The sequence below is a fragment of the Onychostoma macrolepis genome, chromosome 18, assembly GCF_012432095.1.
Source record: "Onychostoma macrolepis isolate SWU-2019 chromosome 18, ASM1243209v1, whole genome shotgun sequence".
NCBI classification, from domain to species: Eukaryota; Metazoa; Chordata; class Actinopteri; order Cypriniformes; family Cyprinidae; genus Onychostoma; species Onychostoma macrolepis.
In genome coordinates this window covers 20,972,760-20,988,475 of record NC_081172.1, presented here as the reverse complement: position 1 = coordinate 20,988,475, position 15,716 = coordinate 20,972,760, and the positions used below count along the sequence as shown (strand labels likewise).

The following is a 15,716-nucleotide window of genomic DNA, read 5'->3' as shown; positions in this document are numbered from 1 at the left end:
AGGCTAGCACTGCTAATTGCCGGAGCTTGAGCTCTTGAAGCTATGCCCTTTTTTCCAGGAGCAACAGCTCATTTGCATTTAATGCAACACTCAAAATCAGCACGTTTGGGCTCATACACTAAAAGTGGCAATTTTAACAAGCTATAAAAATGTATCTGTGGGGTATTCTGAGCTAAAATTTCACATATACGCTCTGGGGACAATCACAGATTTGTAAGAAATTATAGTCTGCCTCGACCCAGCTTCCACTCCACAATATGTTTGACCATGCTCATTTCCCAAAATGAAAGATTCAAACGGAACTGAATCAGCCCCAACGCACTGTGGTGGCAGAGTTGTATTGGAATTGTTGTTTCTAAAGTAACTGAAACTTGTTGGTGGTCTCTTATAATTCTGTTAAGATTCTAAAGTAACTGAATCAACCCGATGCAGTGTGGTGGCAGAGTTGTATTAGATCTGTTGTGTCTAAAGTTGTAAGTTTCTAACATAATTGAAACTGACTGTAAAGTTGTGATAATTCTAATGAAATTCTAAAGTAACTGAATCGACCCGACGCAGTGTGGTTACAGAATTATTTCATAACTGTTGTGTGTTATAGTGTAGTGAGTCCGACGCACCATGACTCTGTGAAGTTTAAAGCTCAAAAGCAGTGTTAATTTGCCCGATGTACTGTGGCCAAGTATACTGTTTTAAAAATATAACAAAACCCGAAGTAGTGTGGTTTTGTCCAACGTACTGTGACAGTGTTGCATTTTTAACGGTTTAGTGAAGTGTAAGGCCCGACAGAGTGTGGCCGTTTGCGAAGAAATTAAAATTTTGGTTTAGAAGCCCAGCGCAGTGTGGCTGTTTTATTCATTTGCGTCCAAACCACAGGAGCTGTGAATAATTTGACTAACAGGTATCTTAAAGTAACTAGATAATGTTCAGTCAGTGAAGGAAAATAAGCCTATTGAATTGCTGAAGACAATTTAATAAGATCGTGAAAATGGAAGAGCTGATAGTTAAATACATCGCTAAGCACAGCTCTGTAGGAATGTTTGATGGGATAGAGAAGGCAGATGACCCATACAAGTGGGCTGTGTCTCAAATTAAAAATTGTCCCAAAATGCCTAAAAACAAAGAGGGAAAAGTTGCTAATGCACTTCAAGCTCTTTTTGCCTCATACAAGGTAACTAAGAAAAGATTAGAAGAAATGAAAACAGAAAATAAGTTGCTAAACTCAAGTCAGCGGCTATGTCATGTCACTGAGAAATTGTGAGACTGAAGAGATTGTTTTGAAGGAGCAGAAAATTAAATTGAGAAAATAAATTTAAAAGTCCAAAACAGAGAGGGGAACATTTAGATGTTTGTATGAAGGGACAGCTAGACAGTTGGTACATGCCCAACCCAATTCTGAATATGACGAGAATAACTGCAAGGAAGCCTTTAGTTAATGACATAATTCTTCAGATGATTCTTTGAGGTTCCCAATAGCACCAGTGCGAACAAGACAGAATAGAAATGAGAGGGTTCTTGATCAAAGAAATGAAAATGGCCAAGCTATTAGACAGCTGTCTTTTATGGACTTTCAAAGTCTTGTTACAGCAGTGGGTACTTTTGAGCCTGATAACATGGATCCTGTAGAGTTCTTGTCAAAAATGGAGAAGGTAGTGGATGTTTATAGGGTGTCAGACGAAGATGCTTGTAGACTTGATCTGCATTCCTCGCTCATTAACTAGTGCTCTCTTCACAGGAAATTCCCAACAAAAGAGCAGACGAAGGTGCAAGGAGAGAAGCTCTACTTAGACTTGTTGGGACTAATTTGGTTAACTTGAGAAAGATAATTGAGGTGACAATGGAAATCGAAGAGCATCCTCTAGCATTTGCACCCAGGTTGTGGGAAATGTTTAGCTGTTACAGTGGTTTGCCCAATGCAACTAAACAAAATTTCATGTTTAAGTCTGCATTAATTCCACAGAGTAGTTCACACATGCGGGAAGCCATTGCTCTGCATGCAAATGTAAATACACCATACGAGCAAATAATTTCCAAAACGACACAGTATTTCAATGCAAATAGTCAAATGAAAGCTGCAGAATCTAGACATCCAGTTGCTGCCTTTGGCAGTAGAGAATGTTCTAGATTATCTAATATTTTCCATCAGAGACCAAAGAAATTAGAAAGAGTAAATTCAGAAGGTGTTATTCTTTGTTATGCATGTGGAAAAGATGGTCACATAACAAGGCATTGTTTGGAGAAAGGTAGGAAAGCTCAGGAAGTTGTTTGCTTTGCTTTGCTTGTGGAAGGATGGGACATGAGGCAAGACAGTGTCACTTTTCACACAAAAGAAAGATGGGCTATCGTGATTTGCTTAAGAAGATAGGCAGTTTAGAAAGCCAATTGGCACTGTTGAAAGGAAATAAGGAAGAAGCCATTCACACCTTGCCAGACACAGCACTGCATGAACAACATGACTATAGCTCAGTCACAAGCAGATGCTGATGTGAATTGGAGGAATTGTTTTTATGATAGTAAAATATTTTAGAAAAATATGTTTACTATCAAAAGGGGGGTGATTCTTTATAATTTCTGAGAAATGTGTTAATTGCATTAATATTTACATTTAATTGATGAGAAATTGTTTAATTGCATTCGGTGACTAAATTTCTGTAGCTTTGATGTTTTGAATGTGAAAAGATTCTTGTGGGGGAAAGGGGGGACAACCTCTTCTTTTTGATCTCGTTTCAGGTATAAGCATTGAGACGTTTGTTTTGAGACTGGAGAAAAATGATCCGGTCATCTGAAGGACAAGAAGGCCAGCAGAACCAGTGGAGCCAGGGGACTTCCACAAGAAAAAGGGACTTCGAGAGATTTCCAGACCTACAAGATCCAGAACTCCAAGCCTAAAAGAACTAGAAACCCTGAGACTCACCAATGCCACAGACTACAACACCACCAATGACTGCTTCTTCTAGAAGGACTCTTCCCAACTGAAAATAATGGACATTGGAAAAGAGAACCAAGGAGAGAGCAAACCACTTTCAGAGACTGTGGACAGCAGTCTTACCACAGTGATGGAAAAGAAGTGGGCAAAGGTAAAATCTAAGATTTTCCTTTGGCCAGAGGGGGACAACCTAAGACAGGACTTCACCACCACTGGCATCTACCCAGGAAGGGAGGTGTAATCTCTATAAGGGAGTGGATGTGATGCTTCTTTTGGGCCAAGAGCATCAAAGAGGGGACTGCAAGAAATGATCACTTTTTCTTACAGACTTATATTACATCTTGTAAAAAGGGGCATACTAGGTCCCCTTTAAAGAGCATGCGAGAGTTACACGAATTGTTAATTTTATGATAGTATGTCCTTTTAGCAGTGGAGACATTAGCAGAGAAGGAAGAGAGGAGTGACTGATACACATTAAGGCCAGTAGGATTTTTTGATTTAGAATTACATACATAAGTAAAATGTAGAATTGTATACATAAGAGAGATGCCTAATGTATAGGAACCCACCTTAAAATCTTGTATATATACCAGAGCCGAGAGACAGTCTAGAAGCTTCTCTGCAGACAGGCTTCGGTTTTATTCCTGTTGAATAAAATCTATTCTTCTGGCATCAAAACTCCAAGACTGTGTTGCGTTCTTTGAGCTGCGGCTCAGATGGGACTTGGAAAAGAGCGACAGAGTGGACGGCCGCTTTGAGCAGATTTGGACGAACAGCACAAAAACAGTGGCCACTGATTAATCAGGTAAGCATTTTTGCTTATATAATTAGCATTTTTGCTAAATCTGTTCTTAGCGGTAAGGTCACTTAAATTTTGCTCTTCCAAAATTCAAAATTTAAAGAAAAGAACAAAAAAGGGAGTTTTATTCCAGAAGAAATAACTGCATGCATTATCTGGTTTACTGTTTATGGCCTTGATAAGTAAATTAAACTGAAATTAGATGGTGTAGGCAAAAATACATTGCTAGCAATGGTCTGTGTTTATTTAGACTGGGCCTGAAGGGACAGAAATAAACGTGAAGCAGATGTAATAGAGTGAGCGCGCAAGACCTACGGATACCGCCCTGATTAAATTTAAAAAAAGACAAAAAAAAGTTGTAAGGTTACAGGGGTCAGCATGGGTAGGCGAAGAGAAATTCCTGGCAGAGCCTTGTTCTTTTACTGAGAGAGAGAGAGAGAGAAAGGTGGGGTTACAGTGAGAGAACCAGTGTTTTGGAGCAGGTGACTCGAGAGAAAAGCTTTGTTTTGATGAATGTTTGAAACTGTGTCCGTGTCCAAATGCATGTCGGTGTGAAAGACTGAGAGTGAATGAGAAAGCAATTAAATTCCGAACGGCCGCAGCTCTTGTTACACCCAAGAGGAATGAATGAAAGAATAAACCCTATAAAAATTAAAGGGGTGCAGTATGAAAGAATGAGCCCTATAAATGAAGGGATACAGTATGAAAGAATGAGCCCTAAATAAATAGGCATAAAGGCACTTAGCAGTGTGAATGTTTTTAGGGAAATAAGGTCAATAAAGATTGAATCCAGATGTGTTATAAGATCTTATGTTGGGTGTCTGTGAGAGAGGGAGAAAGAGAGAGAGAAAACTTTCTGAGTGCAGGCTGTGGAGGAGTGATTAAGATACGAAGTTAAATAAAGTACATTAAAAATAATGTGCGCACTAAATAAAGCAGAAGAGACAATAGAAAATTTAAAAATAAATAAATAAATAAATATTGTTAAAGATTTTATGCATACTGTGTGATCATAAAATAAAGTTGAAAAATTCATATAGAAAGCATACTTGCATAAGATAGAATAAAAAAACTGTTAAAAGAAGCAAGTCACTAAATAAAGAATAACTTTAATTGGAAAAGTAATGATAACATTTTTTATATAAAATAGAGTAGAAAATATAGGACTAAAAGATTGGAGGAGAAAATATGGCAGCTACTCCGGTAGAGATATTAGGATTAAAATATCCTCTGTATAAAGACATGATAAACAAAATCTCAGACAAATGGCAAAAGAGAACAAAGAATAAAATGACAAAATGGCCAAAGGAAGGAACGTATGATGTGGCGTTGTGTGAGGAAATGGAAACTCTAATAAAAAACTACAAAACTAAATGTATCAGTAAAAAGAGAGAAAAAAAGAGAAACTAAAAGAGAGAAAGAAAGAGTATAAAACAGGCCAGGAAGATTTTGAAGGAGGCAGACAGAGAAACATGCAAAAAAGAAATGCTGTTCTCTCAATGCATTCCGTCCAGCAGTATGGCAGGCATTGCGACTTGAGTATCCAATCAGACTAAATCCCAAGACACTCAAGGGACCAGAGCTGGGAGATACCGAAAATCCAACCACGTATGTCCAGAGACAGTTGAAAAACTGGAAACAAGAGACTGAAATAAATCCTGAGGGAGACACTCTAATGGCTACATTATTTAGACAAGCTGTGATTGATGCTATGCGTCCAGCCGTAAAAAGCAGGCTAGAAGATGTTGTTGGCTTAAACTCAAAAACTCAAAGAATTTTGTGATCATGTGACACATGCAGTGGAACAACACAGAAAAAATGAACTAAAGCTAAAGACCCAGGAGAAAGAGCTACAGCGAAAGCTAACTCAATTACAGCTTGAAGAGCTGACAAAGAAAAATAAGAGAAAAATTCAAGCTCCGATAATGAAAGAAGAAGAGGAACAAATGACAGTTATGTCTCCAGTAAGCGTTCCACAACCAACTATTCAGCCTAGCCCATCTACGGCAGTCCCTCCGAACACACACCAGCTTCCTGTACCCATAATTAACGTTTATCCTCAACAGCCAGCTCCAATGGGATGGAGAAAAAGACCAATGCAGAGAGGACAGAGAGGAAGAGGCAGGTCTTATACTGGTCCTCCTGGCATTTGTTGGACGTGTGAACAGCCGATATAATTGTCCCACCTTTCCATGCCAACAGTACCCTCGGGGTGGAAGGGGGGAGAGTTGGTAGCAGTCCGATCGAGGTGCAGGAGAAGGCCCTGTTAATCCGTGGAGAGGTCTAAATCAGGGTTACTAGGGGTGCCCCGAGAATTCTACAGGGGAGAACCAGCTACCAATGTTAACAACTAAAGCCGATCAAGAGCCTATCATGCAAATTAAAATAGAAGGTAAAGACACACCCATGATGTTAGACACAGGAGCAATTTTTACTTGTTTAAATTCAAAATATGCTTCACATCTCCCCTTGTCTGAAAAATTCACAAAGACAGTAGGATTCTCAGGACAAATGCAATTAATTCCGATGACAGCTCCAGTGTGTCTACAAACAAAAAAAATCAAAGTATACCAATGCCCATTCTTGTATCAAATCAAACTCCTATCAACTTGTTAGGAAGAGATGCATTATGCAAATTGGGGTTACAAATTTGGTGTTCTTCAGAAGGAATATTTATCGAAGCAATAGGAACAGAAACACAAATGGTGGTTACAGAGCCATAAGCAAATGTCTATTGGATAGGACAGATAGAACAAGATGTGAGACAGACAGTAAACAAGTGGGGAAAATTTATTGAAGCACAGATTCCTGAAGCAAGGTTAACAAAATCAGAATTTCATTGTACAATGATCTATGATCCAGACAGAGATGAAAAGATAGAACAAAAATGGCAGGAAGAAACAAAAGGTCAAAAAGTTGAGACAGTCTCCGAGTATATTATAATAGGTAAACGAGGAGCAGCTTTAAATATTCCAAACAGTGAATTTGTGGAAAAATGGTTCAATGTGACTGATTCTGTCCCACATATTGCGGTATATGTAGGAAAAAACTGGGAAGCAAAGAATTTAGGACCAATGATGAGAGAAGCAGGAAAAAGCAAATGGAAATCAACAGATCATCCGTTGATTTTTCATACAGCTGACAAAAATTACAACAAAATTTTGTGTGCAACCAGAATTCCTCAGGGATTCAAACACTCGGCTCACATATTCAATCAAGTGCTAAAGGCCGATTTAGAAGATCTTGTAATAGACGGTACGCTAATACAGTACATGGATGATTTGCTCGTTTCTGGATCTACGCTAGAACAATGTCACAGAGACTCAATTAAAGTCTTAACAAAATTAGCACAAGGAGGTCATAAAGTGTCCAAAAACAAACTACAGTATTGTCAGCCTCAAGTTGAATACTTGGGAAGATACCCGCCATGTTACCAACAGGGCCTGGCGGCAGTATATTATGCTTATGAAAAAGCATCCACAATAACTATGGGGTACCCCGTGACTATTTACACTCATCATAAAACTGTGGAATTATTAGAGCAAGGAAAATTTGTTCTAACTCAAGTTCGAATTTTGGCCTACTCCTCATTATTTACATATCCAGATCTAACTATTAAGCGATGTCATACAGTCAATCCGGCTGACTTGATCCCTTTGTCATTTGAAGGAAAACCTCATGATTGTGTGAATGAGTCATTGGCATTTACCAGATTACGACCATATCTTGAGTCGACACCCATTTCTGAAGCAGAGGTTACTTACTTTGTAGATGGTTCTAGCTTTAGAGACCATGAAGGAAATCATACAGGATATTCAGTAGTAAAGAGAGACAAAAAAGAATTTGTACCAGTAATATCACAACATTGTGTACAACCTTGTTCTGCTCAAATAGCTGAATTAAAAGCTCTCACAGCTGCATGTCAGTTAGCACAAGGACAAACTGCTAACATTTTCACTGATTCAGCATATGTGCATGTCACAGTGCATGTCACCTATTCGGTGCAGTATGGAAACAAAGAGGTTTCAAAAAAAGTGATAGGACTCCCATCCAACACGGTGAACAAATAGGGCAATTAATTTCTGCTATGATGCTACCAAAAAGATTAGCAATAATCAAATGTCAAGCGCATAAAAAAGGAAATGATTATGTCATTAAAGGAAACAATGCAGCAGATTTACAGACTAAAAAGGCTTCAGGATGTCAAATAGCAGTATAAGCACCTGTGGTATTTATAGAACCTCAACCTCAATTGGATGATATAATTCAAATTCAGCAACAAGCAGGCCCCTATGAACAATCAATGTGGCACCAAAGGGGGGCCAAAAAAGACTCACAAGAGATCTGGCGCACACATGAAGGACACATTGTTGCGCCAATTTCACTTTTGAATATTCTTATTGCAGATGCGCATGGTTTTGACCATTGCGCAAGGGGGGAAGTGGTAAGAAAAATTAAAAAGCAAGGATATTGGTCTCCTTATTTGTATGCAACGGTAGATGAATTCTTGTCTACATGTGAAGTTTATGCAAAGTACAATGTGAGAAAAGGGATAACGACTCCAAATAGGGCATATACCAGTACCGGAAGGGCCTTTTAAGCATTTGGTCATGGACTACGTGGACATGATAAAGCGAGTACAAGGTAAAAGATACATGCTGGTGATCGTTGACAGATTTAGCAAATGGGTGGAGGCAGTACCGTCAGCAGATTTGGGAGCAGGGACAGTAATCAAATTTCTAACAAGAGAAGTAATTCCTAGATTTGGGATACCATCAGAAATAAGTTCAGATAATGGTTCGGCATTCATACAAAAAAACTGTAAAACAAGTGTTGCAACAATTAAGAATAAAACAAAGACTAGGTTGCATTTACCATCCTCAAAGTCAAGGACAGGTAGAGAAAATGAACGGAATTATCAAGGCCAAAATAAACAAAATATGTGAAAGTACTAAACTTAATTGGATTGATGCGTTACCTCTAGCACTAATGAGCTATCACATGCAAACTAACCGAACCACGCACTTAACACCGCATGAAATGCTTACGGGTCGGGCTATGCCGGCGCCACATTGTAGAGGTCCCTACAAAGGACCGCCTCTAGAGCAGTTACAAATGGAGCTTCGTTCATATATGAAGAAACTAACTGCCATACATAAAGCTATCTATTTACAGGAAAAAAGAAAAGAGCCCAGAGAGGAAACGGAGACAACGTGTCCAGTTGTTCCGGGTGACCAAGTATATCTGAGGGTGTTCCGGAGAAAATGGAATGAGCCGAGAAGAGAGGGACCGTACACAGTGGTGAGAGCAACTCCGACAGCAATCCAAGTGGAGGGAAGCACAACTTGGTATCATCTAAACCACTGCACGAGAGTTCCCAAGAAAAAGACAGAAAGGGAGGAAAACAGACAGGCAGACAGTGCAGCAGAAAGTGACAAGGAGGAACCTGGAACACAGGATATAATGCAAACAAACGATAGCACAGAAAATGTTTCACAAGGAGCTCCAGTCTTCCTGTCAGAGGAACAGGAGAGGGAAGAGAATGAATCTGACAATGTGTCTGAAGATCCTCTTATGCTTAATGTATCTAATAATGCAACTCCAAGCTCAACCCATAGAAAGCAACCAGACTTCCCTTCAAATGCAACTCCAAGCTCAACCAATAGAAAGCAACCAGACTTCCCTTCAAATGCAAACACAAGCGATAACCAACAGCAACCAGACTTCCCAAGAATTGACTTTTCAGCCCTCAAATGAATCTAGCAGTGACTTTAACTTAATCCAAAATGAACAAGCACCAGTTGAGGAGGAAAAAATATCTAGACAAAATAGATACATTGTAGATGACAATTATAACATCACTTTTAAAGGCAATTCAGATATATTATGGGAAAAAGCAGAAGACAATAATTGGTATAAATGGGTAAATTACACAGCAGAAAAAGAGGAATGGGAAAACGGCATAGTTTGCTTTGAAGCAAGACCAATTTTATATATTGTACCGATACCTATACACAGTTGTAGTTGCAAAATATTTCATGATGAATGGTTTAAGACATGTCTAGGACTGTCTAAAGCAATGGGGTTAGATGTATTAAAAATGGGAGGTAAATCTTTTATAGAAAGAGGCAGAGCAATAAATGTCTTTAGAAACTGTACCCAAAAAATGGCATTTTGCCCATATTGGTGCCAGTTTCTCCAATCTACAACAATCTACAGAGAAGCAACTGAATTGCAGTGTGAACGTACCCGTAAATGGCCGACAGTACAAGAAACAAAAATACAGAAGCCACAAGGAAAAATACAATTAATGGCAGATCAAGAATTTGAATGTTATGAAAAAGGGAAATGTTGACGTAGGAAGATTTAAAGGCAAATGTAGCAAAATATGACAAATACCGCGATGTACAGTTGACTATTTGGTAATAAAAGAAGGCCCACCACCTATATTTGATGACATTGATATTGCATTGGCAGACATATGGTGGATGTGTGGATTAGAATATGGCCTTTTGACAACATTACCAGAAAAATGGTCAGGATTATGCACTAGGTGTTGACACATAAAATGAGTCACATCTCTTTAGAAGAAGGAGAAACAAAGGAAGATAAATCTAGATCGAGAAGGATTGAAGGATTGCTGAACAAACTGATCGCAAATGAGCACACTTTGGATGATAGTTCCAGTGACTCTGATGACTAAGAAAAAGAGATGTAAGGATGAGCCAAATCCTGGGTGTAAGTGCTAGCCTAACCTCTGCCCATGGATGGCCCTCTACGATACGCAAAGTATCTGGGCTGAAGATCAACGGATCTGAACTATTATTTTTTGGAATATTCAATGTACTATATTTAGAATGTGTTTTTATGTTTTTGATATACATAACTGTGACGACCACAGGCAAGCGCTGAACCAAATGCACGCTCATGCTTATAACATTGTATTTTATGATAAAGGAGGTAAGGAGACAGAATCTTTTACTCTCTCTTAGTCAAGGGTGGAGAGAGACGTTTGGTTCTGGATCTCCTCCAGAGTGCTGCTGCATCATCTAGTCATTGATGATAATACTGTGACTTATTTAGTCACTAGATAGTGTTAACTGAAAGGACTGAATTATGAAGTAGCACTCTGGGTAGACAAGCAATTGTGAGACTTAGTAAAGTCTCAAAGGGAGGAAAATGAAGAAGATTTTTATTGTTAAGGATCTGAATTAATCAAATATAATCAATGTGAATTTTGCCATTAATGTATCTATTTAATCTTCCATTATATTCTGAAGGCATTTGTGCTAAGGTGCCTACGTGGCCGAGTTGTACACACAGACACATCTGGAAGAAATGAGGAGGGGGCTTTTTCCCCTTACCATAAAGTTTAGAAGGTCTTTTTCTCCCAAGGGAAAGATAGAATTACATACGTAAGTAAAATGTAGAATTGTATACATAAGAGAGATGCCTAATGTATAGGAACCCGCCTTAAAATCTTGTATATATACCAGAGCCGAGAGACAGTCTAGAAGCTTCTCTGCAGACAGGCTTCGGTTTTATTCCTGTTGAATAAAATCTATTCTTCTGGCATCAAAACTCCGAGACTGTGTTGCATTCTTTGAGCTGCGGCGGACGACACTACAAAGGGATGGTACTGGCTGGCCTGGAAGACAAGGGGCAGACAGTGTCTAAACAAGATATAAGAGTGGAGCCGAAAGTTTCAGTAGCACTGTTAGCATCAAGAGATGATAACCATTTAGGTCGAGGAAGTGCAGATGAAACCATAGCAGACAGCCAGGAAGGTGAGTAGTTTACGTCGAAAGATGACATGTGGAGGGGTATATGTTGTGTCAGGAACCATGTTGAGGTTAAGAGTGAGGAGGTGGTGATCCAAGGTGTGCAGTGCAGTAACCAGCACATGATCAGTTGCCTGATTTGTGAGTAGTATTTAACACTCTCTTGAGATCAAAAGAGGCAAGCAGAGTGTGGAAGTCTGCACCCCGAGGTTTATCTAGGTGGATGTTGAAGTCTCCAAGCATAACTACCACACTGCAAAAAATGCTTTTCTTACTTAGATTTTTTGTCTTGTTTCCTGCCAAAATATCTAAAAATTCTTAAATCAAGAAGGATTTTCTAGACAAGTAAAAATTATTGTCTTGTTTTCAGCAAAAACAAGTCAAAATTAAGTGAGTTTTTGCTCGAAACAAGCTAAATAATCTGCCAAAGGGGTAAGAAAAATAATCTTGTTTTCTGTTTGAAATTAGATTATTTTGCTTACCCCATTAGCAGATTATTTTGGTTGTTTCAAGCAAAAGCTCATTTAATTTTCACTTGTTTTTGCTGAAAACAAGACAATAATTTGTACTTGTCTAGAAAATCCTTCTTGATTTAAGAATTTTTAGATATATTTTGGCTGAAAACAAGACAAAAAATCTAAGAAAGGCATTTTTTTGCAGTGCATCCTCAGGAAAGGTTGAGACCAGCACATCTATTTCATCCAAGAAGTTACATTGTGGTCCTGGGGGTCAATAAACAACTACAAAATGGATTTTAAAAGGGTGGGTAATAGTGACTGAATGTGATTCAAAGAAGCTGTTAATACCCAGAGAAGGTAAAGGAATAAATTTCCAATCATTAGAGATAAGCAGACCAGTACACCTCTACCTCTTCCAGTCAAACGGGGAGTGTGGGAAAATGAGAAATTGGAGAGTGCTGTAGGAGTAGCAGTGCCCTCTGGTTTGATCCAGGTCTCCGTCAGGGCTATGAGGTTTAGCCTTGAATGACTAGTAATAGATGTAATGAAATCTGCTTTGTTTACTGCAGACTGACAATTTCAGACACCAATAGAAAAAGAAAGTAGTGTGTTAGCAGACATAGGCAAAGTGCGCAGGTTGTTAGGATTGCACTGCCTATAGTGTGTGATGCATGGTTTGCAAGTGGTAGTAATAGTAGGGATTTGGAAACACATAGTAAGAGTTGGTCATTAAAAAAAAAAAAAAAAAAAAACCTGAAACAGAGGTGAAGCAATACACACACACACACACACACACACACACAAAAAGGAATACACAAAAAGGCCTCGAGGCCTGGTTGAGCTGCACTAGAAAGAAACTAGAAGAGCTGCTTTAGAAGCATGTCGAATGGTTTTTTCTTCCATTTTTAACTAATTTAATTTTAATGGTCATTTCCTGATCATTACAACCCCAACGTTTATCTCTGTGCTGCACATTTTACAGGGGACAGCTTCCAGAACCTAAGAGAGAGAGTACAATGCCAGCTATGCACAAAAGCTTATCCTGCAGCTGTATAACAGTATTAATGCACTTAATGTAATAATGTTGTGATTAAATAATACATACATATTACATAATATTATTAATTACTCCTTTGAAGTAATGGTGCTTCATATAACATTATCTAGAGAAACAAGTGTTAATGATAACTCCCCTGTGATGTTTGTACTGGCTACTGTATACAGGCCACCATACAGACTTTATTAAAGAATTTGCTGATTTTCTAATCAGAGATAGTGCTGGCTACAGATAAAGTCTTAATCGTTGGTGAAGAGCAGCTACAGAAAAGCATTAAAAACTGCTAGATCTGATAACTTTTCGTCTCTTTTAGAAGAAAACAAACATAACCCCAGGCATTTATTCTATACAGTGGCTAAATTAACAAAAAATAAAGTATCAGCAGGTGTTGACATTTCCCAACAGCACAGCAGTAATGACTTTATAAACTATTTTACATCCAAGATCGATACTATTATAGATAAAATTGTAACCATGTAGCTGTCAGCTACAGTATCGCATCAGATAGTGCACTATAGATCCCTGAGGAACAATTCCACTCATTCTCTACTATAGGAGAGGAAGAATTGTATAAACTTGTTAAATCATCTAAACCAACAACATGTATGTTAGACCCTATTCCATCTAAACTACTAAAAGAGGTGCTTCCAGAAGTCATAGATCCTCTTTTGGCTATTATTAATTTGTCGTTGTCATTAGGATATGTCCCCAAAACCTTCAAATTGGCTGTTATTAAGCCTCTCGTTAAAAAAAACACAACTTGACCCCAAAGATCTAGTTAATTACAGACTGATCTCGAATCTCCCTTTTCTGTCAAAGATACTAGAAAAGGTACTATCCTAACAATTATATTCCTTCTTAGGGAAAAATGGTATCTGTGAGGATTTCCAGTCAGGATTTAGACCATTTCATAGTACTGAGACTGCTCTCATTAGAGTTACAAATGACCTGCTCTTATCATCTGATCGTGGTTGTATCTCTCCATTAGTACTACTGGATCTTAGCGCTGCGTTCAACACTATCAACCACAACATTGTTTTGAATAGACTAGAAAACTTTGTTGGCATTAGTGGAAGTGCATTAGCATGGTTCAAATCGTACTTATCTGACCGCCATCAATTTGTAGCAGTGAATGAAGAGGTATCATATCGATCACAAGTGCAGTATGGAGTACCCCAAGGCTCAGTACTAGGGCCATTACTTTTCACGCTTTACATGTTACCCTTAGGAAATATCATCAGGAAACACAGTATTAGCTTTCATTGTTATGCTGATGATACTCCGCTCCCTATTAAACATTGTGTAGATTTTAAAATCTTGTTAATCACTTATAAAGCCCTGAATGGTTTAGCTTCTCAGTACTTGAGGGAGCTCTTATCGCATTATAGTCCTCCACGTCCACTGCGTTCTCAAAACTCTGATCATTTGATAATACCTAGAATATCAAAATCAACTGCGGGCGGCAGATCCTTTTCCTATTTAGTGCCCAAACTCTGGAACAATCTACCTAACACTGTTCAGGAGGCAGACACACTCTGTCAGTTTAAATCTAGATTAAAAACCCATCTCTTTAACCTGGCGTACACATAACACACTAATACGCTTCTAATATTCAAATCCGTTAAAGGATTGTTAGGCTGCATTAATTAGGTCAACCAGAACTGGGAACACTTCCCATAACACCCGATGTACATCGTAAGAAGAATGGCATCTACTCTAATATTTGTCTGTTTCTTTCTTATTCAGAGATCACCGTAGCCACCTGATCCAGTCCGTATCCAGAGCAGATGGTCACTGCAGTCATCTGGATCCAGTCAATATCCAGATCAGATGGTGGATCAGCACCTAGAGATGACCTCTACAGCCCAGCCCTGAATGTCAGTGGAGACGAGCTCCAGAGACAGATCCCCAGTGAAGACCTTGTCACCTAGACGGCCATCGGGAAAAGACCTCGGGAACCAGATGAGCCCTCTGCAAAAACTGCTGGTTCGTCTGGCCAGAGGAGAACTGCCCCCCCCCCCCCCGACTGAGCCTGGTTTCTCCCAAGGTTTTTGGTTTTGGTTCCTTGCCGCTGTCGCCTCTGGCTTGCTTAGTTGGGGACACTTAATTTCCAGTGATATCGTCGACTTGATTGCACAGATACTATTTAGACTGAACTGAGCTGGACGATGACATCATTGAATTCAATAATGAAATGCCTTTAATGGTGCTGTATGTAGGATTTTGACTCTACTAAAGCATAAAAATACCATAATATGTTTGCTGATATTTAAGAAACATGCTAAGTTAACATACTTGTTTATCTGAAAAACAATTCTACAGTCAGTTATTCCCCTTTGAAAATGTGCATTCCGGCCCGGAATGTCTGTGTTTGTTATGGTTTGTGAAACCCGCCCACTGCCAGTTTACCCAATTGTATTTCGGCACCCGGGTTGCCAGATGGCGGAAAACACAGCGTATTTAATTTCATTCATCGGCATGTGCGCTTGTTTCTGTTGCTGTCGTTAATCTGGCAACCTGCGACTGCGTCAAATCTGAAGAGGAGGGGCCGGGTGAAAAAAAAACGTCTCCAATATTTTGAATTTGGACTGCAATACCTAGTTCAACCACTGGGTGTCAATCCTACATACAGCACCTTCAACTGAGTGTTTAATCTTGTCATTTTACATTATTGACACACTATTTTCCTATTTTGATA

The 15,716-nt window shown here is 38.9% G+C and overlaps 1 protein-coding gene across 4 annotated transcripts in view; it reads right to left on the bottom strand.

Moving 5' to 3' along the window:
- Positions 1-15,716, bottom strand: part of tcf25 (transcription factor 25 (basic helix-loop-helix)) — a 205,089-nt gene that overhangs the window by 81,114 nt on the left and 108,259 nt on the right. The window lies entirely within an intron of this gene.